At 39.6% G+C, this 26734-nt stretch overlaps 1 long non-coding RNA gene across 1 annotated transcript in view; it reads left to right on the top strand.

Annotated features, from left to right (window-relative positions):
- Nucleotides 1-4350: 4350 nt before the first annotated feature.
- The window catches only part of LOC131382518 (uncharacterized), an 80381-nt gene continuing 57997 nt past the window's right edge, over nucleotides 4351-26734 (top strand). The window contains exons 1-2 of the long non-coding RNA XR_009212064.1: nucleotides 4351-4435; nucleotides 17062-17120. This is a non-coding gene — a long non-coding RNA (uncharacterized LOC131382518). The remainder of the gene's footprint in view (nucleotides 4436-17061; nucleotides 17121-26734) is intronic.

Here is a 26734-nt window from a genome sequence, read left to right on the forward strand (position 1 = left end):
CTAATAGACATCTACAGAACTCTCCACCCCAAATCCATAGAATGTACATTCTTCTCAGCACCACATAGCACTATTTCTAAAATTGATCACAGAATTGGAAGTTAAACACTCCTCAGCAAATGCAAAAGAACTGAAATCATAACAGTCTCTCAGACCACAGTGCAATCAACTTAGAAACTCAGGATTAAGAAACTCACTCAAAACTGCACAACTACATGGAAACTGAACAACCTGCTTCTGAATGACTACTGGGTAAATAACGAAATGAAGGCAGAAATAAGTAATTTCTTTGAAACCAATGAGAACAAAGACACAACATACCAGAATCTCTGGGACACAGCTAAAGCAGTGTTTAGAGGGAAATTTATAGCAGTAAATGCCCACAGAAGAAAGCGAGAAAATTCTAAAATCGACACCCTAACATCACAATTAAAAGAGCTAGAGAGGCAAGAGCAAACAAATTCAAAAGCTAGCAGAAGACAAGAAATAACTAAGATCAGAGCAGAACTGAAGGAGATAGAGACACAAAGAACCCTTCAAAACATCAATGAATCCAGGAGCTGGTTTTTTGAAAAGATCAACACAGTAGATAGACCTCTAGCCAGACTAATAAACAAGAAAACAGAGAAGAATCAAATAGAAGCAATAAAAAATGATAAAGGGGAGATCACCACTGATCCCACAGAAATACAAACTACCATTAGAGAATACTATAAATGCCTCTATGCAAATAAACTAGAAAATCTAGAAGAAATGGATAAATTCCTGGACACATACCCCCTCCCAAACTAAACCAGGAAGAAGTTGAATCCCTGAACAGACCAATAACAAGTTCTGAAATTGAGGTAGTAATTAATAGCTTACCAACCAAAAGTGTAGGACCAGACGGATTCACAGCCGAATTCTACCAGGGGTATGAAGTGGAGCTGGTACCATTCCTTCTGAAACTATTCCAAACAATAGAAAAAGAGAGACTCCTTCTTAACTCATTTTATGAGGCCAGCATCATTCTGATACCAAAACCTAGCAGAGACAAAACAAAAAAAGAAAATTTCAGGCCAATATCCCTGATGAACATCAGTGCAAAAATTCTCAATAAAATATTGGCAAACTGAATCCAGCAGCACATTAAAAAGCTTAACTGGCTGGGTGTGGTGTAATCTCAGCGCTTTGGGAGGCTGAGGCAGGTGGATCACAAGGTCAAGAGATTGAGACCATCGTGGCCAACATGGTGAAACCCTGTCTCTACTAAAAATAGAAAAATTAGCCAGGCATGGTGGTGTGCGCCTGTAGTCCCAGCTACTTGAGAAGCTGAGATGGGAGAATTGCTTGAACCCGGGAAATGGAGGTTACAATGAGCTGAGATTCCACTGCACTCCAGCCTGGTGACAGAGCGAGACTCTGTCTCAAAAAAAAAAAAAAAAAAAAAAGACTTGTTCACCATGATCCAGTTGGCTTCATCCCTGGAATGCAAGAGTGGTTCAACATACACAAATCAATAAATGTAATCCATCACATAAACAGAACTAATGACAAAAACCACATGATTATCTCAATAGATGCAGAAAAGGCCTTCTATAAAATTCAACCCCCCTTCATGCTAAAAGCACTCAGTAGACTAGGTATTGATGAAACATATTTCAAAATAATAAGAGCTATTTATGAAAAACCCATAGCCAATATCATACTGAATGGCCAAACGTGGGAAGGATTCCCTTTGATAACCAGCACAAGGCAAGGATGCCCTCTCTCACCACTCCTATTCAACATAGTATTGGAAGTTCTAGCCAGGTCAATCAGGCAAGAGAAAGAAAGAAAGATATTCAAATAGGAAGAGAGGAAGTCAAATTATCTCTCTTTGCAGATGACATGATTATATAATTAGAAAACCCTATTGTCTCAGCCCAAAATCTCCCTAAGCTGATAAGCAACTTTGGCAAAATCTCAGGATATAAAATCAGTGTGCAAAAATCACAAGTATTCCTGTACACCAATAATAGCCAAATCATGAGTGAACTCCCAGTCACAATTGCTACAAAGAGAATAAAATACATAGGAATTCAACTTAAAAGAGCTGTGAAGGACCTCCTCAAGGAGAACTACACACCACTGTTCGAGGAAATAAGAGAGGACACAAATGGAAAAACATTCCATGCTCATGGAGAGGAAGAATCAATATCATGAAAATGGCCGTACTGCCCAAAGTAACTTATACATTCAGTGCTATCCCCATCATGCTACCATTGGCTTTCTTAACAGAATTAGAAAAAACTACTTTAAATTTCATATGGAACCAAAACAGCCCACATAGCCAAGACCATCCTAAGCAAAAAGAACAAAGCTGGAGACATTACACTACCTGACTGCAAACTATACTACAAGGCTACAGTAACCAAAACAGTATGGTAATGGTACCAAAACAGATATGTAGACCAGTGGAACAGAACAGAGGCCTCAGAAATAACACCACACATCTACAACCATCTGATCTTTGACCAACCTGAGAAAAACAAGCAATGGGGAAAGGATTCCCTATTTAATAAATGGTGTTAGGAAAACTGGCTAGCAATTATGCAGAAAACTGAAACTGGACCCCTTCCTTACACCTTTTACAAAAATTAACTCAAGATGGACTAAAGACTTAAATGTAAGACCTAAAACCATAAAAACCCTAGAAGAAAACCTAGGCAATACCATTCAGGACATAGGCATGGGCAAATATTTCATGACTAAAACACCAAAAGCAATGGCAACAAAAGCCAAAATTCCCAAATGGGATCTAATTAAACTAAACAGTTTCTGTACAGCAAAAAAAAAAAAAAAGCTATCATCAGAGTAAACAGACAACCTAGAGAATGGGAGAAAATTTTTGCAATCCATCCATCTGAAAGGGCTAATATCAAGACACTACAAGGAACTTAAATTCACAAGAAAAAAACAACCCCATCAAAAAGTGGGCAAAGGATATGAACAAATACTTTTCAAAAGAAGACATTTATGTGACCAACAAATGTATGAATAAAAGCTCATCATCACTGGTCATTAGAGAAATGCAAATCAAAACCACAGTGAGATACCATATCACACCAGTTAGAATGGCGATCATTAAAAAGTCAGTAAACAACAGATGCTGGAGAGGATGTTGAGAAATAGGAACACTTTTACACTGTTGATGGGAGTGTAAATTAGCTCACCTATGGTGGAAGACAGTGTGGCGATTCCTCAAGGATCTAGAAATGGAAATACCATTTGACCCAGCAATTCCATTACTGGGTATATACCCAAAGGATTATAAATCATTCTACTGTAAAGACACATGCACACATATATTTATTGCAGCACTATTCACAGTAGCAAAGACTTGGAAACAACCCAAATGCCCATCAATGTTTTACTGGATAAAGAAATTATGGCACATATATACCATGGAATAACTATGCAGCCATAAAAAATATCTGAAGGCCTACATCCTGCAAATGTAGTATGTGAGAAATTTTAGTATATATCATGTCTTTTTTTTTTTTTTTTTTTTTTGAGGTGGTCTTGCTCTATTGCCCAAGCTGGAGTGCAGTGGCAGAGTCACAGCTCACTGTGGCCTCCACCTCCTGAGCTTAAGCAATCCTCTCACCTCCATCTCCCAAATAGCTGGGACCACAGATGTGTGCCACCATGCCTGGTTAATTTTTATTTTTTGTAGAGACAGGGTCTCACTAGTTATCCAGCCTGGTCTCAGATTCCTGAGTTCAAGCAATCCACCCACCTTGGCCTCCCAAAGTGCTGGGATTACAGGCATAAACCACCACATCCAGCCCATGTCTGTATTAAGCTGATTATATACAAAGCAGTTTAATGGGTCAATTATGAGCCCAACCTTCGCATCAGCCTGTCTGGGTACAAAGAGCTTGTTAGCTATAATTCTGGACAACGAATCTTTCATTTTCCCCATACATAAACTGGGGAAAAAAATTCTACCCATCTCATTTGGTTATTATTAAGCAGCAATTAACAGATAAACATTAATAAGAATTATTAATTATAAATAAGTATTAATAAGAATTAACATGTCTAAAAGGCTTATAATAGAACCTAGAACATAGTAAGTGCTATGTAATTATTGGCTATAAGTATTTCAAAGGTTAAAGTAAGAAAAGTATCTTAGAATAAAGTGTGGAGAAGTTTTAAGTACTTTTTGTCTTTTAAAGGTCCAGACTACATAAAGGATTATTTACCCAAAATTCATCAGCACACCTCATATGTAGGAGAACAGCATCCGGCGTTAGAAAAAACTGGAGATCTCAGATATTTATGGAGGCCTGCCTCAAATGGAAGCTTGCCAGCAAAATATAAACACGAGCACGTTGGTGAAATTGGTTGGGGAGTACCACAGTTTAATTTTATCAACAAATCAAGACTGGAGAGTGGCTTTCATATCAAGGTATTGCTCTTAAATTTATGCTTTTCATAGTATACTGTTTTCTAACTTGAATTCTTTATGAATTTGCTTCCAAAGGAAATGTCGGGTGCTTGATTTCTCTTTGAGACATAAAGAGGTTTGAGTTTTGCAGAAAGACACGTGTGAATAAATGCATGTGCTCCACTCCTGGAGCCCCTTTAATACACCAAGGGAAGGGTATGAGGAAAACGAAGCCATGGATAATCCAAAAGCGTTTGTGTTTGTCTTTGGAATGTATTCTGATTCACATTCAGGCTGAGGCACTTGGCACACACTCTTTCCCCATCCTAGCACTGCTTCATGCGTGGATGATGGAAAGAAAGAAGCCTGTGCTGGGCATCCCATAATCCACAGACCTAACACGTGTGTCTTAGATCTTTAAGATTCACTATATTGATAATGCCTTCGTATCAAGTATTAATAATTCAGGGTATGTTGTCAGAGGGTTTTAGAAACCTTGTCTTACTTTCTTTTGGTGATGTAGACATAGGCATGAGATCATGGTGTCTCCCCTGAAACAGAAGAGTGCACAAGTGATTTTAGAAGTAAAATCTGAGAATTTGGATATTTTTTTCCAGGCAGGCCTGTGCATTGTCTGAAAATTGAATGTATCAATCATGTAATAATTGAATTTCCTCAAATTCTTAAGTTTCACCTGGTAAAGGTTAACAAAAGGAAAAACCATTTATTATTTTTTATTTATTTATTTAGAGACCGGGTCTCACTCTGTCACCCAGGCTGGAGTGCAGCGGCACAATCTTGACTCGCTGTAACCTCCGCCTCCCGGGTTCAAGCGATTCTCCTGCCTCAGCCTCCCAAGTAGCTGGGACTACAGGCACACGCCATCAGGCCCAGCTAATTTTTGTATTTTTGGTAGAGATGGGGTTTTGCCATGTTGGCCAGGCTGGTCTTGAACTCCTGACCTCAGGTAATCCACCTGCGTCAGCCTCCCAAAGTGCTGGGGTTATAGGCATGAGCCACAACACCCAGCCAGAAAAACCTTTTTCTGGCCCAAACTATGGCAGTCCAGGAGGGTGGATGGGAGCAGAGTCTTTGAGGTTACACTCTGATTTAGGTCTAGCTCTGTGACCTTGGGCAAATCAGTTCACCTCTCTGCATCTTTGTTTGCGTCTCTTCTACATGGCAGTATTCAGAGGCCCACTTCACAGGATCATCTAAATTTCTATCCTAGTTCTGCCACCTACGAGCTGTGTATGGCCTGGGTTAAGTTCATTTGCCTCTGTGCGTCAGTGTCTTCATTATGAAATCTCAGTTCTAGGATATTTTTTCTAGGCAGGCTTTTGCATTGTCTTTGCTCAGGTAACGGGCTGTTGTAAACAGTGCATAAGTTAGTATTAGTAAAGCACTAGAAGCAGTAACTAGCATGTATCAAGCCCTATATGTGTTTCATATTGTTATGTTGTGAGGACTATATATGAGAACCCAAGGAATGCACTGGGTGACATCCAGATTTTAGCTATTAGTACTGTTGTGGTTGTATTTCATGTAATTCATTAAATTTAATATAATATTATATTTAATGTATTGTAATATGTTTAAATGCCAGGGCCAAGAAAAGGCACTGATGATAAGCAACGTCTCTTACAGCATATTCCAAAGAAGACCAGTTTCTGAGTGACAAGCTGAATATAATGAATGCTTAGGTTCTTAAACCGTGTCCTATTCCACTTAGGCAATAAAAATGAAAATCCAAGATTTGATTAAATATCAAACTAGCCACCAGCAAGAAAAGCCCAGCCCCAAAGCAAGGCAGCTGGGTTGAATAAAGTCCAGAACTTCTGTTGTCTTGGTGTTTCTCCTTGGGTGATGATGCCCTGCTCTCGGACACAGCCCTCAATCTGTCAGATCATCTTGAGTGTGTATAGCCTCTCTCCCTCTTTATCTTTAACTTAACCTATTTTTCTGCATAAATGAAGTGCAATCAAGCATTCCTTGGTCTTCAAAGCAGGCTGGGAATCCAAAAGAGATGATAGCTATGAGTTAGCCTTTCAGGAATGTATTTATTCTGTATCTTTAGTTAGTATTTCATGGATTACTTTTAATCACTGAACTGCTGGGTAATGGGGTCCTCTTTGTCTCTGAGACTGTGAATCACACAGTGATTTTCTTCCCCAGCTGTGGCACGCTCAGAAACTGCTTGGAATATACTATAAGAAATGTTGCTTGTCATCTGTGCACTTTCTTGGCCCCAGTATTTTAACAGTAATTGTTTTCAAGGGTCTAGCTTCCTCAGATAACAATCTTGAATAATACCTTAAAGCTCCTTGGACTTAAAGCTTTATAATAGGGAAAAAAAAGATTCACTGAGAATGACCACATGCACCAGCATTGAAGCATCTATAATTTCCTTAACAGTGAAGATCTAGGTTTTGTCACTGGGTCTACTCATCTCCCCCTCTGCATCTAAGGCATACCTCTCTCTCTTTCCATCCAAGGCAGATCAGAATATCTTTTTTTTTTTTTTTTTGAGATAAGGTCTCACTGTGTCACCCAGGCTGGAGTACAGTGGCATGCTCATAGCTCACTGCAGTCTCCATCTCCTGGGCTCAAGCAATCCTCCTACCCGGCCTTCTGAGAGGCTGAGACTACAGGCACATGCCACCACACCCAGATAATTAAAAAATTTTTTTTAGTAGAGACAAGGTCTGTGTTGTCCAGGCTGGTCTCAAACTCCTGAGCTCAAGTGATCCTCCCACCTCGGCCTCCCAATGTGCTGGGATTACAGGTGTGAGCCACCGTGCCCAGCTCACAGTGTCATTTTTGGAGTGTAGACTCAGACTTTTGATTCCTTATCAACCCTGTGCTTCAGGCAGCTACTTCTAAAAAATCAGACTTGGTGCATGAATTGACACTTGAGCCGATACATACACATACACTCCATGCATTCAAACATGCTCCTAATTACAAAGACTATACAAGAGTGGTGGCATTAACCCAGGGCCGCCCTCACAAGGGAGCTGGTAAACTTCAGTGTGGTGTCACTTTGAGAAATGTCTCAATCCACTTCCTGTTCGTTCTCCAGTTTCTTATCTGTCTATAGACCCTTTCCATATCCCTTGCTCTTCCTTGTCCCGTAATAATCCAAATCAAAATGGTCACTTCTTGTTTTAGTCTAACGGCAGAGACTCCTCAGTGTCTCTCATGGCAATTGCTTAGAGCTTCGATTTTAAGCAAAACTTTCATCTCTTGGATTTTTATAGCTCTAACAGCTGCTCTGCCTAATTTACTGCTCCAGGTTTATGTAAGACTAGCGGTTAAGGATGCTCAGGCACCTCTAATAGAGTCTTGGTAAAATGCCTGGAGCAGCTGCCTCCTACCTGGGAATGGTCTCTCCTATTTGGGGCACTAGGAGGGGTTCTGCAGATCATCTGGCTTTTTGCAGAAAGATAATAACTTCCATGCTGAGTGACACCTGAAAAGCTTCCCCCACGTTGCGGAGGTCAGTAAAAATCACAAGATCCAGTTTCTCTTCTGGATTTTTTAATGTTTAGCTATTTCCTACTGACTCTTACATGGGTTACAATGCAATAATAATAAATGTATGTATAAACAAGGACAGACCATTACTTTTATCATCTCGGATTTAAGAGCAGCACATTCTTTAAAAAAAAAATGGATTTGGTCTCTATCAAACTATATATGTTGTTTCTGCAAGAATATGTGGAGACAATGTGAACAGTTTCTTTGGTTTCAATCCCATGCTAAACTGAGGAACTTTTCTAACTGCTGCTTAGCTGGTCGTGTCTCCTTTCTTTAACCCCAACCTCAATGGGATCTGCTGGCTTCCTAATGTCCATTTGCTGCACCTGTGCTCTGACCTCATGACAAAATGATTTAAGTCATTTGGTTTTCTCACAGAAACAATGTTACACTGGACATGATGACTAACTTTTCATGGGTGTGACCCCAAAGAAAATATTAAATCAATCATAATATATTATAACCAATATATTATATATTTTAAAAACTATATGAGGTAATAAGGAGAATTGTGGGAACTCATCAACATATTTATATGTAATATGAGGTAATAAAAACCAAAATTTTGAGGCTTTGAAATCTCTGCCTCATTAACTGTCACAATTTCCGCTGTCATGAAATAGAGCTTCTTTGTGACGGCTTTATGGACATTTGAACAGCCTTCTGATGAAATGTTGAATTTCTTGATGACTATGGAATAAACTGATACAAGATTGGCTTATTAGACATTTAGCTTACTGTGAATTTATTTAGAGAAGGTAAACATTAAAAAAGCTACAATTGATTGTTTAATAAGAATGGTACTGTGATGATTTTACAGCTGAGGAAACTGAGGTATCAACAGGTGAGGTTCCTTGCCTGAGGCCACAGAGCTAGTAAATAGTAGAGCTAGGATTTCAACCCAGGCCATGTGAAATCAAGGACTCGGAGGAATGCAGGATGTATGAAATGCAATGATAGACAATGAGATCAGAACATTAGATTGGAGCCACTTTATAACGTACGCAGTTGTGTTATCATTTTTCTCTAAGGCAGGGTCAGGCTGTGGTCAAACCTACTTGATTTATCTTATAAGGTATGCATCCCTTTCTTCATGGTTCCATCAGTTGTCTCCTAGCATCCCACTTTGCATCATTTGCACACAATATAATTCATTTATAATATCAAAATAAATAGTAGAGGCCGGGCATGGTGGCTCATGCCTGTAATCCCAGCACTTTGGGAGGCTGAGGAGAATGGATTGAGGACAAGAGTTCAAGTCCAGCCTGGCCACCATGGTGAAACCCTGTCTCTATTAAAATACAAAAATTAGCTGGACGTGGTGGCAGGCACCTGTAATCGCAGCTACTCAGGAGGCTGAGGCAGGAGAATCGCTTGAACCCAGGAAGTAGAGGTTGCAGTGAGCCAAGATCGCGCCACTGCATTCCAGCCTGGGTGACAGAGCGAGACCTTCTCAAAAATAAATAAATAAAAAATAGTAGAGATGGTACCACCCACATATTTGACATAAGAAATCGCTTGATAGTAGTTGTTTTTGAATTTGTATTTTGTAAGCACTTTATTGCCTTTCAAAACATATCAAATACAATCATTGGCATTATGGGGAAAAAAATGAGTGAGTTCTCACCAAGCCAAACCCTCTTTCCTTGCACTAACTCTATGCAGTCTTCTAAACTCCTACACAACAGTGTCCTCCTGTGTTTTCAGATTCATCTGGGAAAAATGTATTGCCAGCATGGAGTTTGTAGACCACCAAAATACATATTTCAGAATTTCTGCATTTTTTATCCCCAAATTCTCATTTACCTTGGGGTTCATCTAGAGCAATCATAAAAATAGCCACCAGTTTTGAGTCTCATTAAAATTCCTAATCTCCAGATGTTGTTATCAGTATAGACAATTTTAGAAACATAATAAAGCTTCCTTTTTCAACTAAGATATAAAAGCAAAATAGAAAATAGCTTTTCTAAAATTAAGCATGTCTTTGGAGGGCTGCTGTTCTTTCCCAGATGAGTGTGTGTTTAGTTCTCACTTTTTACTTATAGTTATTTGCATCCTAACAGTTTGTGGTTTAACATAAAAATAATTACATTAGCACCTTTCATCCTTAAGGGCTGGTATAAAGTAATATATCTTATGATACCACCAGAAGGCTTTAGTGAGAGAGTACCACATGCTGACCATCTGTGAGGCGGGAGAAACATTGTCTAGCGAGACCAAATCACCCTCCTTTTTCTTGAAAATAATGTATTAACCTCTTTATATACAGATGTTACATTTTCTCCATTTTACAAAGCTTAGCTTTATCGGATTCTCAAATACATTGAAGGAAACAATTTCCTTATAAAATTTTACTTATATCTAAATTTCCGGAAAATAAATTTTATGTTTGATGCTTCCTTTTCCTAACAGACCATGGAAACATCAAGGGAGGCGTGTATCACTGATGTGTACTCTCTGCACTGTGTTCAAAGCAGTTCCACAAAGAGTAATGCCTTTGGAATGGGAAGCCTCTCTGTTGGTAGCCAGCGATGCTGCCACATTCAAGTGGGCATCCCAGCCCCCAATTACCTGGCCTCTCAACTAAGCACAGGGCTTTCTCTCTCTTTCAGAGGTGACTTTCTAGAAAATTATTGGCAAATTGGAAAACAAAAGTCCTTATTGTCACATCATTTGTTAGGATGTGAAAATTTAGGGGAAAAAAGGAAAGAAAAGAAAGAACCCAAAGTAATGTAAAGCTTGGTAGATGATTTTATCCCTTAATTTAGGCAGGCTAAAAATACATTGTGGTAGTTATGAACTCTTGTTAAGGCTTGACACAATATCTGGAGTATATGTCTAAATGTAAATATCACCTTTTAAAAAAATTTAGCTTCTTAAAGTTAGTAATTAAGGATATGTCACAGATTTTTCAACAAATGTTATTTGATGATAGTGACATACAAAGCTAAGAAAAGATGCTATAACTTAGAATAGGTGCTAGTAAAAGTGTGGTATGACTCCATAGCTAGGCTGTTAAGTATATTGTCAAAGAATTCTGAAACTTGTGTGTGAGCCAATATCCCAAGCACAGGTGGATCAAATACCAGGACATCTGTTTTCTAAATCTGGTGTTAATCCTGTCTTTTTAAGATCACTGGAGGAAATTCTTAAATCATTGTAAATTTATGTCTGTAGTTTCCCCTATATTCATATACAACACTCCCAGGGTATCTCAGCTATGTTGACAAAAATGCATAGCATGCATAGCAAATGAGACCAGAAACCTGGAGATTTCTTTTCCCGGATTAAATCTAGGAAACCAAGGAACTTTAATTGGGGAAGTTTAGGAATAGTTCATTAAATATAGGGGTGCCCCCCACTACATGGTCTCAGCTCAGTGTTTGGGCATGAAGAAACGGTACTGAAAATATATGCTATAAGAATCCACTATGACCACCTACTTGGGAAGAATTCATAGGAAAGTTTCTTTGTGGAAGTTTAGTGTGATTATTGTCAGTAATTGCACTACACAGTCCTAGCCACATTCCAATGGCTTTAAGCAATTTGAGGTCTGAGATCTGTTGTATGTGTCTTTGTACTGACAACATCAATACAACATCAATACCAGCTCCCACCCACCATCTTCTAGTGCTTAGCATGTGGTAAATGATGATCAGTAAACGATGAGAAATGGAGACTGGAATCTATTCTATTCTCATGCAGTGTCTTTGTTGAGAGACCAAGTTGTAGATAAAGGGTAATGAATTTTTAAGTGTGTTTTAGGTTGGCAATTAGTCCACTCCCAGCTTATTCAATGAAATCATTCAAAACTATACCTTTTTTTTTTTAAACGGAAACCGAAGGAAACTGGGCACAGTCTCCTTCATATCAAATCTCATGTTCACAATGCTTGTTTTACAACCCATAGTTGTAGAGCTAATTGGACAATTAACTTGGGGGGAGTGTACTTTCTAACCTTAGAATTAACAACAGTGGCAAACACATTAGAAAACTCCAAGGGTGAGTACAGTTGCAAAATAGGCCCTTGATGGTATTTCAGAAAGTCTGCACTGAGCACACATAGTGGCTTGGAAGCACTTGTATAGCTTTCTGTTGCTTGAATAGTCCACTCAGATTTCAGACCCTGCTAGGAATCATCAACCAGCTCTGGGTAAAGGGCTGAATCAGATGGCTGGTCATCCATCACAAATCATAACAATTCCCAAGAAAATTAACTCCAGTCTTTCTTTAAAAAAAAAATCCTGGTGTATTTTGAATTATAGAATGAAATAAGGAAAATATTTATCTCCTTGGAAGGATACTGGGAGAAAATAAAAAAATTTACCTTTGTTGTTGTTGTTCTTGTTTTGTTTTGTTTTGTTTCGTTTTTTGTTTCCACCCACTGCATTGAAAAATATGCCTTTTCTCTGAGAATTAATGAGGCAATTAGCATTCATATTGCTTCTCAGGGCAAATCTATGTTTGTGGCCTGATAGGGTTTACAGGCCACAATGAGATTTACAAATCTCATGTAGAAATGTAATTCCCATAATCCCCATCAGTCAAGGAAAGGACCTGGTGGGAGGTAATTGGATTGTGGGGGTGGTTTCTCCTATGATATTCTCCTGATGGTAAGTTCTCACGAGATCTGATGGTTTGATAAGAGGCTTCCCTCTTCACTCTCTCACCTGCCACCATGTAAGACATGCCTGCTTCCTTTTCTGCCATGATTGTAAGTTTCCTGAGGCCTCCCCAGCCATGTGGACCGTGAGTCAATTAAACCTCTTTCCTTTACAAATTACCCAGTCTCAGGTACTATTTTCATAGCAGTGTGAAAATGGACTAATATATGACCATAATGAAAATGGAATGTGGATTTCAAGCTAAAATAGCCAGTTGAAGAACTTTTTATATTCTCCCTTTTCTCCCCTTGCATGCTAGTCCGAATGCCATTTTTTATAATGCCTCAGTTTTCCGATCTATGAAATGGGGATATATTGGTTTTCTACTGCATAACAAATTACCACAAATTTAGCAGCTTAAATGAATACTCATTTATTGGCTCACAGTTCTGTAGGTCAGAAATCCAGGGATGGCATGACTGGGCTCTCCACTCAGATCTCCCAAAGATGAAGGTGTTAACTATGGCTGTGAAGTCATCTGAGTCTGGGGCTGTCTTCCAAGTTCATATGGTTGTGGAAGATTTCATTTCCTCATGGTTGTAGAGCTGAACTTGTACTTCTGTTTCTTTGCTGGTTGTCAGCCAGGGGCCATTCTCAACATTCAGAGGCCACCCAGGCACCTCACTCCATGACCCCTCCACAAGTTTTTTTTTTTTTTTTTTTAGAAAGTCTCACTCTGTTGCCCAGGCTGGAGTGCAGTGGCACAATCTCAACTCACTGCAAGCTCTGCCTCCTGGGTTCAGGCCATTCTCCTGCCCCAGCCTCCTGAGTAGCTGGGACTACAGGCACCCGTCACCACGCCTGGCTAATTTTTTGTATTTTTAGTAGAGACAGGGTTTCACTGTGTCAGCCAGGATGGTCTCCATCTCCTGACCTCATGATCCGCCCACCTCCCAAAGTGCTGGGATTACAGGCGTGAGCCACCGCACTCGGCTGACCCCTCCACATCTTTAAAGCCAGCTGTGGAGTCTCCCTCTCATGCTTCAAATCCCCTTTGCCAAGAAGAGCCTAGGTCTTTTCAAGAGCTCTCCTGATTAGCTTAGGCCCACTGAGAATAATCTCCCTTTCTTCAAGTCAGCTGATTTGGGACTTTAATTACATCTGCAAAATCCCTTCACAGTAGGACCTAGATTTGTATTCAGTTGAATATCTGAGAACGCATGTATACCAGGGGGTGAGAATCTTGGGTGCTATCTTAGAATTCTGCCTACTGGCTGGGTACAGTAACTCACACCTGTAATCCCAGCACTTTGGGAGGCTGAGGCAGATAGATAGCTTGAGCTCAGGAGTTTGAGACCAGCCTGGGCAACACGGCAAGACCCTCTCTCTACTAGCTGGGCATGGTGGTGTGTACCTGTGGTCCCAGCTACTGAGGAGGCTGAGATGGGAGAATTGCTTGAACTTAGGAGGCAGAGGTTGCAATGAGCTGAGATTGTGCCACTGCACTCTAGCCTGGGTGACAGAGCCAGACCCTGTCTCAAAAAAAAAAAAAAAAAAAAAAAAAAAAACAACTACGTATTACAGGATAACAGTAATACCTTAGAGTATTAATAAACGGATTGAGATGTGTAAAGCACTTAGCACGCTCAACAAATGGGATCTAGTATTAATGTCTCTCTATACTATATTTTCCTGCTTGCATGGATTTTTAAATTATAGTATTGTAAGCACACTAGAAACGAGAGACTATGTTGCTCATTATTTGGATACTCCCCAGAAAGCAGAGATACTGGGGCCACAGTGAACAAACTCACAGAACCCAATGTTCAGACTATTTGCTGAAAGTAGATGAATTAATTCAGATTATTTAAAAACTATAGTTAAAAGAGACCAGGATATCATTAATGTTGGTACTCAAGCCCACCTATAATGTGGCATAAAATGAAGTACGTATGGGTCTCTGCATGGAACTTCTTTTTTCCTTTAACAAGAGAAATGCATCACTGAATCCATGCCTTAAACACCGACATTTTTCAGAAAGAATTGTTTTGTTTCTACTCATGTTCTGAATGTAAAATGAATACTTCAAATGTTCCATTCATGCAAAAGCCTTTATGTCCCCTTTCTCCCTGTAATAGTTCCAATCTAGAATAGGCAACATTATGCAATTTGGTGACCCTGCTGCAACAATGGAAATGCTTCTCACAGGCTGTGGGAAGAAAGACACCTAAGGGGTTAACAGTAATATTTTGCAAATTGAGGCAAGTGAAGGAAAAAACACATTAGCATAAGAAAAGATAGCCGTAGGGAATTTTCCACTCAAATGTTTGGTACTGAGAGCCCTATGTTACCAAGGAGGAGGCTACAGAAGAAAACCCTTAGTGTCTATGCATTCTTGAATTACATTGCCATTGTATTCGTTCTACGGGTGAGAAAGACCTCATAGTTATAGAGATGGAAAATTGTTCTTTCTAGAAGTAAGGAAAGTAAAAATTGGATATAGTAAGAAAACCATCTTGGATTATTGCAACAAAGCAAAAGGATTCCTCAGGAACAGTCCCCAAGACTTCCTAAATGTGTCAGGACTAAACTAGAGTTTAGAGATTAAAAGTGAAAGTCTTAAGCAATGATTTTAATTTTTAACCAGAATGTGCCCCAAATGTCTGCAATTAATTTAACTCAAATTTAACAGTTTTTACTCATTTTAGAAATTGTGTAACTCATGATATGTGAATGTAGTTAGCAAGTATTTCCCTTTTGTTAATAAATAGACTTAATTTGAAGATTGATCTGTAGGAAATATCCAAATTGGAGTTGTAATTCTTTTCGTGGAAAACATTTAAAATAAGTGTAAAAGGTTCTCACTGATTTAAGATAGAAAATATAATAATTGTTACCCATTTCTATGAAGATATTGAATTGGTTTTGAAATCAATCTTTACTCTTAGGAATGATTGGCCAGTAAAAAAAAAAAGATTTATCTTAGTCTGAATTTTATTAGGTTTAACACTACAGTAAACATAGATGTCCAAATAAATCGTGATGCATTTCGTTAATAAATTAAGATAGAGAAGGACCAGCTTATTTTAGATAACAAATTGTTTATAGGGACTGATATCTATAGGAGGAATGGAAAAAAGATGTGTTATTTTGTTTCTGAGAAAGGTCTTCCCCAGTTAAGAAGATGCAATTTTGGGTTATTAAAGATAGGAATAGCATAAAACTAAAGATCATCCAAGTCCTGCAAAATTTGTCCAGAAGCTGATAATAAAATTACTTATAAGTCAATGGATAAGGTCAATTTTCAGGGAATCATGTCAGCAATCAATTGAGAAAAAAACCTGTCCCATGATCTTTCTATTATATGCAGATTATTTTCAAAGTTTCTATGGAATAGTGACCTTGCTTATTTTGTGCCTTCCTTTGTTTATTCAATTTATGTGTGAACATTGAAGAGATTAAGGTTTCAGGTCTTTATCCCAGAGAAGATGACACAAATAAATGAATTTGCCTTCTCAAGCAGAGACTGTGGTAGTCAATAAGGAAAGTCATTCTAAACTGAAGCTTAAGGGAAAAGGAAGAGGAGAGAAGAGAATTTAAAAAGTGCTAAGTAACATCATTCCTTTAATGTTGAAATTTTTATAATAGGATTTTGCCACTTTTTGAGATGTTATGAATATCGCATCCCATACTAATGTAAGTAAAAAATGCATCCACAAATGAAGTGAAATACTTTTTGATAATTTATGTCATGGCTTCTCAATCCTAGTATAGAAATTTCAGAAATGGTTATAGACCAATACGTTTTTCGATATAAATTTGACACTTTTATTCCCCATGCTTATTTACAAGATGTGCCATCCATCTGACAGTTCCTGGAGAAGAGGAGTCAGTATATAGCAGTCATTCATTCAGTAATAACAGATCGTTTCAATGCACATGGGGGAGGGGGTGGGTGGGAATTATTTTTTAATCTAAGAACCACTCTAAGCCACCAAATACCTTATCAATACTCTGAATTATCCCTTCTGAAACGAGTTTTCAAATCTACACTTTACCACAGTCTGTCTATAATCCAGCTCTTTCCTAAATTATTGCGACCACATTTTTTTGATTCTGTAAGGAGAAAGTAAAGTGAAAAGAGGTAACCTGTTTGAGTCTAATGACAGTAGTTTAGAAGGCTCATTTATTTATACATAGAATCATAAAGATGGAAAGCAACTTAGTGATTACGCATCACACTTTTCTTGCTACCCAACACCCCTCCTTTCAAAGAGGGAAAGTAAAGCACATAGGGTCTTGCTTATTTTACTTCTTGTACTTTTTTCCTCTCTGTTCAGGAATCAAAAGACTGTTTTCTTCTCTGATCTTCTTTTAACTGAATTTAGCATTTCCTATTTCATTTCCCAACCTGACTTCCTTTTTTGACTAGAAATATGGATACTTAGACCTGCTACCTATTTACTTAGGAATTATGGTACATTAATTTTCTTCCTTTTACAGTATGAAGAACTAAGTCAAGCTTCTCTTGATTCAATAACCCACAGATATCAAAACCCATGGTAAGCAAATATGAATATATTTTTATTAATTACTGTGTTTCTTTCCTAAATTGGTAACAGGATTCATTTTTGTAAACTTTTAAGTGTATTACCACTTTTTAAATTTCATGTAGGTTTTTGATAAATTTACAAATTTTTATTTCTAATAAACACAGTAAATCTTCACTATCTGCTAAATTTTAATCAAGAGGAGAAAAGGAATAACGCAAGCATAGTTAGAATGAGAAACTTAGACTGTAGTAAAGAAAAGGAGAAGCAAGCCTGAAGCTATTAAGAATGGCAACTGGATTCGTAGATTAGCTTTAACTTTACAAATAATTATCTCTGTGGAAGAAACAATTTTTTTCAGATTAAACTCATTTCATGCTGTTGGCCTGGAAACCATCATAATGGGTAATCTTGGTTAATAAACATAATCTTACTAAAGTCACATAATGGCTTCAATTCACATTATCTTATGGCAGCTTCTGACCCAAATGAAACATGGGTAGCTCACGGCATGTTAAATTACAGGAAACAAGCAAAAGCTGACTTGTCATCTAGGTATAACATATGATTCAGATTCCAAAGAGGGAAAAGATAATCAGCATTGCTCTTACAAGACTGCAGATTGAATACTGTCTTTGTTACCATAGGTTTTTGAAGGTGAGGATTCTGGGGCTTTTTTTACTTCACTTTTAATTGTTGAAGGATTTAGCTATTAGCATATGCAAAATCACTGGATTTTATTAGCCCTGAGGTGGCTATACTATACCAACATAAACTGCATCAAATAGAGAAAAGACTTCAAACCCCATGTCAAAAGCCTATTATTTCAGAACAAAAAGATACCCTAGTGGGCAATTCCTATAACTTATTAAGCACGTACCATATTTAAAGCCACAAAGAAACAGGTATACTTTAAAGCATGAATAACACATATTCTCATTAAAATATTCTACTTCATTTGTTTAGATAGCATTGCAAGCATCTACTGCAATTACCTTATCAAATATTTCCAAGCAAAGAAAAACATTAAAGACCACTGAAAATCAATGAAACTTCAACAAGCATTGGTGATAAAAGCATGAAAATGTGCTGCATTTATTTAAACATTAAAAACTTGTTGGAGGGTATCTGAGAAACACTGAATCCCTGGGCATGTTCTTTGAATGAAAGAATGTTGGCTGTATTCATTTCTAGGGAATATGCTGTGGGTTGAACTGAGTCATGAGGATGTAGAATAGTTATGAAAGAGACCTCGTATTTAGGAGATTGCAGATTCAACTAGGAAATTGGGCGTATATGTGAAGAAAAATAACAAAATTACTTTGCAAATACTGAGAGCCAAATTAATAATGAAGATAATATTTAGAAAATTATAGCTAGAATTTTTTTTAATTAAATGTATTGACAACCTCCTGGACTCATCTATAACTCCTGGCTTGGGTCCTATTTAACTAGTCAGACACCAACAGCCTGAATACTGCTTCCTTTGTGAGACTATAAGCACCTACCCTGTTTCAAAGCCCTTGTTGGCAGGATACTTTTGAATAGGGCCCTGACTCAGGTTCAGGTGTGCCCCACCCCTTTGCATTCTCTAAGGTGGCCTGAGAGCCATCTTTTTCCTGGGCAAAGGTTAGTGCTGAGTCTCCCAACCAGTTTTCATGTTCTGTTCTTTTCAGTCAATAGCATTCACTCAATATGTTCAGCATCTCCTGGGTTCAAAGCACTGTTAGATTCTGTGGCCATCATGGTGAACCAGCCAGCCTCAGTATATGCCCTTCTTGGAACTTGTATTCTAGGGGAGGAGGCAGACATTGAAGCAGCAACATGGCTTTTAAAAAATAATGTATTGGCTGGACACAGTGGCTCATGCCTGTAATCCCAGCACTTTGGGAGGCCCAGCAAGGCAGGAGGATCAATTGAGGCCAGGAGTTTGAGTCTAGCCTTTGCAACATGACAAAACCTCATCTCTACAAATAATACAAAACTAACTGGACATGGTGGCTGTGCCTGTCTCCGCTATTCAGGATCCTGAGGTGGGAGGATGGCTTAAGCCCAGGAATTCAAGACCAGCCCGGGCAACATAGAATCCCCATCTCTACAAGAAAAATTAAAAAAATTAGCCAGGAGTGGTGGTGCACACATGTGGTCCCAGCTACTGAGGGGGCTGAGGTGAGGTGGGAGGAACACTTGAGCCCGGGAGATCGAGGCTGCAGTGAACCTTGATCATGCCAGTACACTCCAGCCTCGGCAACAGAGCCCCTTCTCCAAAAATAAAAAATAAATAACAACAAACCATACTGTTTCTCAAACTTAAAAGCAAATGTTTTAAATTACAAATATAATTCATGCTTATGGCAACAAATCAAACAATATAGAGGTATACTGAGAAAAAGTTAATATCTGACCTGAATCCATCCGGTTTCTGATAAAATAGTTCATTATAAAAGAATATTTATAGGATGTAAAGAGAAGGTTTTCCCAGGGCACCCACTTGGACTGAGGGTCAGATAAGTGTATACTGAGGGAAGTGATTATTAAGCTGATGTTGAAAAGATAGGTGAGGCCGGGCACGGTGGCTCACGCCTGTAATCCCAGAATTTTGGGAGGCCAAGGTGGGTGATCACTTGAGGTCAAGAGTTCAAGACCAGCCTGGCAACATGGTGAAACCCTGTCTGTACTAATAATACAAAAACTGGCCAGGCGTAGTAGTGGGCGCCTGTAATCCCAGCTACTTGGGAGGCTGAGGCAAGAGAATCACTTGAACCCAGGAGGTGGAGGTTGCAGTGAGCTGAGATGGTGTCACTGTACTCCAACCTGGGCGACAGAGAAACTGTGTCTCAAAAAAAAAGAAAAAAGGTAGGTGAGTACAAGATCATTCCTGGCAGAGAGAACAGCATGAGCCAGGCCCTGAGGTGGGAAAGAGTACATCAAATTACAACCTGTGCTGCCAGACTGTATAGAAAGCAATGGGGAGAGTAATGAGATGAGGATCAGATTTTGTAGAACCTTGTGACCTGGGTTAGAGAATTTGGATTTTAATAAACATAAGAACAAAGAAAAATCATTAGAAGATTTAAAATAGAAAGCAACTTGATCCTAATTGTTTTGTTAAGATCATTCTGGAATGTTGGAATGTTATATGGAGAATGGATTGGAAGGTGACAAGAACAGCTATAGAAAGATCAGCCAGGGCCAGGCTTGGTGGCTCACACCTGTAATCCTAGCTACTGGTGAGGCTGAGGCAGGAGAATCACTTGAACCCGGGAGGCGGAGGTTGTAGTGAGCCGAGATCACACCACTGTACTCCAGCCTGGGCAATAGAGCGAGACTCCATCTCAAGAAAAGAATAAATAAATAAAAAAGAAACATCAGCCAGGAGACGATTTCATTTTTACAGGCCCATCTTGAGTTTTCAGTGGGCTTTGCAAACAAGCCAAAACAATGTGATTATGGAGAGCTGGGGCCAGGGGAAAGGTTCAGTTGAGGTTTTAAAGAAAGGTGGGCTTTAAGTAAATGGAGAAAAGAGGAGACCATATTCATTATAACGATGGGGAAGTAAAGCATGTGTATACAGCAATCTGATGAAGCAGATTTAACATTATCTTAATTTTACAGATGAAGAAATTGAATGTCAGAGATTGTCACATGACCAGGTTCACAGAGCTCATATCCTATTGATCTGGGTTGGGATCTGGACTTGGACATTTTATTTATTTATCTTTTTTGAGACAGAGTTTTGCTCTGTTGCCCATGCTGGAGTGCAATGGTGCAATCTCCGCTCACTGCAGCCTCTGCCTCCCACGTTCAAGCCATTCTCCTGCCTCAACCTCCCAAGAAGCTGGGACTACAGGCATGCACCATCATGCCCAGCTAATTTTTGTATTTTCAGTAGAGACAGGGTTTCGCCATATTGGCCAGGCTGGTCTCAAACTCCTGACCTCAGGTGATCACCCACTCAGCCTCCAAAAGTGCTGGGATTACAGGCATGAGCCACCACACCCAGCTAGGGCTTGGACATTTTAAAAGAGCTCTACAAATGATTGTGATGTATCACCAGGGCTGAGAACCACCAGTGACCACTGAGAAATGAAAGGGACTGAGGCTTGTGGGAGCCCACTTTGAGGGCAAGATAAATGGGAGCCACTGAAGAAGAAAGGGAGCCTTAGAGGTCAGTTCCTATAGAAGGCTATAGCAGCCGGTGAAGAATTTTGAGAGGAAGAGTTTAATGCAAGGAAACAAAGAAATCAAGGAAAACACAGCAGACAAATGTTTAGAGGTGATCAGTGGCCTCAGAAAAAGCAGTACAGGAAAAGTAGGATGCTTTGAGTCAGTGTCACTAGTGCTGAGGAATGTTTGTCTACTGACATAATGCAGGCAAGAGTCCACTCTGTTTATGACCTGAGAAATTCAGTTAGAGCACAATTACAGGACTTCCTCCATTCGAAGGCATATTTTTTACATTTTAATATTCTTGAAATCAGGATGCATTTTATAATAGTTGTTTATAAATGCAATGTTCAAATGTAGTGCTTTTTTTTGGCCTCCAGTGTAAAACTGTATTAAATTGATCGCCACACGCAGTGGCTCAGGCAGGACATAGTGACTCACAACTTTAATCCCAGCATTTTGGGAGGCCAAGGCACGCAGATCACCTGAGGTCAGGAGTTTGAGACTGCCCTGGCCAAAGTAGTGAAATCCCATCTCTACTAAAAACACAAAAATTAGCCAGGCATGTTTGTACATGCCTGCGATCCCAGGTACTCAGGAGGCTGAGGCAGAAGAATCACTTGAACCCAGGAGGTGGAGGTTGCGGTGAGCTGAGATCATGGAACTACGCTCCAGCCTGGGTGACAGAGTGAGACTGTCTCAAAAAAAAAAAAAAAAAAAAAAATCAATGGTGTGTTATACAATTAATTGTATCTTAAAGACTGATAAAGATGTAGGTTAGCAAACTGATGACTTGCTATGTGCTAAGTGCTCAGAATTTAAAAATTTGTATGCAGGGTCCTTACTCTTAGGTTGCTCACAGAATTTTCAAGGCAGATACATGTAACAGACAATTTCAGCACAAGGTTCACTGATGGAGAGACAGTGCAGTTATTGGGTGTAGGTTAACCCGTTTTTGTTTGTTGTGTGTGTGTGTGTTAAATATTTAATCTATTTTGATTTTTTAAAAATTTATAAATTAAAGGAAATGTACTGTTGTTTTAAATATCCCAGGTTTCTCTAGATATGTGACCCAATGATTTGTTTTCATATAATCTCTTCTGTTTGCAATTGGGTGTTTCCCTATATATACGTACAGTATTTCTAATTTCAACAAGCAGAATAAAAAGCATAGATAGGAAATAGAGGAATGGTTTACAGTCCAATTAAGAGAGGTCATAAGAGAGTGTATTGGCAAACAACAAATTGGCAGCACTTTTGTTTTTTCTCTAAGAGGTGAGTGGATTCTGCAGGAGATACTCACCATTACCGAAGAGCCCACCCTACCTTCTAGGCCTTTAATAAATAATATGAAGGCTATCTTCAGAAATACCTTTGTTTATCTTTTCTAATGAGAGCAAACTTTCCTGTGTGATAATCTCTTGTTCTGGATGTTTCTGAGTCATTGAACTCTAGAAAAACTATTTCCAGGGATAGGACTTCTTTATCTCTTTGGAATACAACTTCTTATCTTGGTAGTTGTAATTATTGTGTTATTAAACAGCTAGGCATGAGATTGACCTCAAAGTCAGTGGGTTTCTCTAAAGCTACATTGATTTAAAGGCAAACAAGTTTGGAAAGGGACAGTGTTCTTGTAGTTCCTTTGTATTAGTCCATTTTCACGCTGCTGATAAAGACATACTTGAGACTGGGAAGAAAAAGAGGTTTAATTGGACTTACAGTTCCACATGGCTGGGGAGGCCTCAGAATCATGGTGGGAGGAGAAGGCACTTCTTACATGGTACCAGCAAGAGAAAATGAGGAAGATGAAAAAGTGGAAACTCCTATAAAACCATCAGATCTTGTGAGACTTATTCACTACCACGAGAATAGTATAGGGGAAACTGCCCCTGTGATTCAAATGATCTCCCACCAGGCCCCACCCAGAACACATGGGAATTATGGGAGTATAATTCAAGATGAGATTTGGGTGGGGACACGAGCCAAACAATATCATTCTGCCCCTGGCCCCTCCAAATCTCATGTCTTCACATTTCAAATCCAATCATGCCTTCCTAACAGTCCCCCAAAGTCTTAACTCATTTCATCATTAACCCAAAAGTCCATAGTCCAAAGTTTCCTCTGAGACAAGGCAAGTCCCTTCTGCCTATGAGCCTGTGAAATCAAAAGCAAGCTAGTTACTTCCTCAATACAATGTGAGTACAGGTAATGGGTAAATACAGCTGTTCAAATGGGAGAAATTGGCCAAAACAGAGAGGTTATACAGGGCCCATGCAAGTCCAAAATCCAGCGAAGCAGTCAAATTATAAAGCTCCAAAATGATCTCCTTTGACTCCAGGTCTTACATCCAGGTCACGCTGATGTAAGAGGTGGGATCCCATGGTCTTGGGTAGCTCCACCCCTGTGGCTTTGCAGAGTACAGTCTCCCTCCCAGCTGCTTTCCAGGCTGGCATTGAGTGTCTGTGGCTTTCCCAGGCAAATGGTGCAAGCTGTCAGTGAATTTACCATTCTGGGGTCTGGAGGACAGCTGCCCTCTCCTCACAGCTCCACTAGGCAGTGCCCCAGTAGGGACTCTGTGGGGGCTCCAGCCCCACATTTCCCTTTCACACTGCCCTAATAGAGTTTCTCCATAAGCACCCCACCCCTGCAGAAAACTTCTGCCTGGGAGTTTCCATGCATCTTCTGAAACCTAGGCGGAGGTTCTCAAACCCTAATTCTTGACTTACGTGTACTCGCAGGCTCAACACCATGTGGAAGCCGCCAAGGCTTGGGGCTTGCACCTTCTGAAGCCATGGCCCAAGCTCTATGTTGGCCCCTTTCAGCCATGGCTGGAGCAGCTGGGACACAGAGCATCAAGTCCCTAGGCTGCACACAGCACGGGGACCCTGGGCCCAGCCCATTAAACCATTTTCTCCTAAGTCTCTGGGCCTGTGATGGGAGGGGCTGTCACAAAGACCTCTGATATGCCCTGGAGACATTTTCCCTGTTTTGGGGATTAACATTCTGTTCCTCATTACTTATACAAATTTCTACTGCCAGCTTGAATTTCTTGTCAGAAAACGGGTTTTTCTTTTCTATCACATTGTCAGACTGCAAATTTTCTGAACTTTTATGCTCAGTTTCCCTTATAAAACTGAATATCTTTAGCAGCAACCAAGTCATATCTTGAATGCTTTGCTGCTTAGAAATTTCTTCCACCAGATACCCTAAATCATCTCTCTCAAGTTCAAAGATCCACAGATCGCTAGAGCAGGGGCAAAATGCCACCAGTCTCTTTGCTAAAACCTAACAAGAGTCATCTTTGCTCCAGTTCCCAACAAGTTCCTCATATCCATCTGAGACCACCTCAGCCTGGACCTTATTGTCCATGTTGCTATCAGGTTTCTGGTCAAAGCCATTCAACAAGTCTCTAGGAAGTTCCAAACTTTCTCACATTTTCCTGTCTTCTTCTGAGGCCTCCAAACTGTTCCAACCTCTGCCTGTTACCCAGTTTCGAAGTTGCTTCCACATTTTTGGGTATCTTTTCAGTAACACCCCACTCCTGGTCCCAGTTGACTATATTAGTTGACTTTTTCATGCTGCTGTTAAAGACATACTTGAGACTGGGAAGAAAAAGAGGCTTAATTGGACTTACAGTTCCACATGGCTGGTGAAGTCTCCTTACATGGTGGTGGCAAGAGAAAATGAGGAAGATGCAGAAGTGGAAACCCCCGATAAAACCATATCTTGTGAGAGTTGACTACCACAAGGACAGTATGGGGGAAAACACCCCCATGATTCAAATAATCTCCCACTGGTCCCTCCCACAACATGTGGGAATTATGGGAGTACAATTCAAAATGAGATTTGGGTGGGGACATGCCAAAACCATATCATCTTTCTACTCATGATTTCATAGAATTTTTTTCAAGTCATGTTCTTTTCAAATAAAAAGCAAGGAGTACTGATTCATTGGTAAATTTTACTTCCTTTCACAATGTGTTAATTTTCCTTACCTCAGAGACAGTGGATCAGCAAACATGAAATACCTAAATACAAATCCTTAAAATACCAACCAGCAATCCCAAATTACCCAAAAAATACAAATAATGTGTTTGTCTGCTGTACAAAGTAAATAGATTCTGGATTTCCCTGTCATTTTACAGGCCAGAAAGGAATTTAGACGAAGTGATTTTGGAAAGTCTAGCCTAAGCCTTTTCCCCTTTTTCTTCACCCCCCATCTGTAGTGAGAATGTATGGAAAACTACTCAAGGTTCTGAAATCACTGAGCAATCTGAACTTTCATCCATCCCTGACATATTTCAGCTAGTCACCTAGTTAGGGAAAGCATTTCACTGCAATAGGAACTCACACATGGGAACTTGGCTCCTCAGACACCATTTCCCACCAATCTGACATTCTCTGCAGGTTTAGCTCCTCAAAACTTTCCTATTCTTTTCTGTATGCATTTTTGTGTGTGTGTGCGTGTCCTCTTTGTTCTACTTGGAATAACTTTTAAATTTTCTCACAAAGCACTCTCCGGCATCTATTTCTTTGACTTAGTCATAAAATGGGGGAATTTAACATTCATTCTTCATTCAATCAATCTGTGTACTGCTTAATGAGGAGCTGCATATAGAAAGGTGGTCCCATAAGGTTATAATACTATATTGTTTACCTTTTCTATGTTTGGATATGTCTAGATACACAAATACTTACCATTGTGTTATAATTGTCTACAATATTCAGTACAGTAACATGCTGTACAGGTGTGTAGCTTAGAAGCAATAGGTTATACCAAATAGCCTAGGTGTGTTGTGGGCTATGCCGTCCAGGTTTGTGAAGGACACTCTATGATGTGCACACAGTGATGAAACTGCCTACTGGCACGTTTCTCAGGACATGTCCCGTTAAGCGATGTGTGACTGCATTTAGTACTCACGTACTAGGTGGTAGGCACCACGGCAAAGCATTTAGGAAACAAAGATAAATCAAAGTCTGGCACCTACCATCAAGAAGCTTATAACAGGGAAAATAAAAATAAGATATAAAACTGGCAGTTTAACCTGACAGGATACGGTAGAATGGGAAGCCGTGTGCTGTGGCTGCTCACAGTAGGAAACATCTCTAGCTTGATGGAAGCCCCCAAAACATAAGCTTGAATATATTTTCTCCTTTGTGAACTGTTTAACATTCCCACAGACCCTCCCTTCAGTCTCCATTTTGCCTGCTTGTTTTTGAGACGGAGTCTCACTCTGTCACCAGGCTGGAGTGAAATGGTTCAATCTCGGCTCACTGAAACCTCCACCTCCCAGTTTCAAGCAATTCTCCTGCCTCAGCCTCCTGAGTAGCTGGGATTACAGGCACCTGCCACCACGCCCGGCTAATTTTTGTGTTTTTAGTAGAGATGGAATTTCACCATGTTGGCCAGGCTGGTCTTGAACTCCTGACCTCAGGTGATCCACCTGCCTCGGTCTCCC

Source organism: Hylobates moloch, unplaced genomic scaffold (genome assembly GCF_009828535.3).
Source record: "Hylobates moloch isolate HMO894 unplaced genomic scaffold, HMol_V3 SCAFFOLD_37, whole genome shotgun sequence".
In the NCBI taxonomy this organism is placed as follows: domain Eukaryota; kingdom Metazoa; phylum Chordata; class Mammalia; order Primates; family Hylobatidae; genus Hylobates; species Hylobates moloch.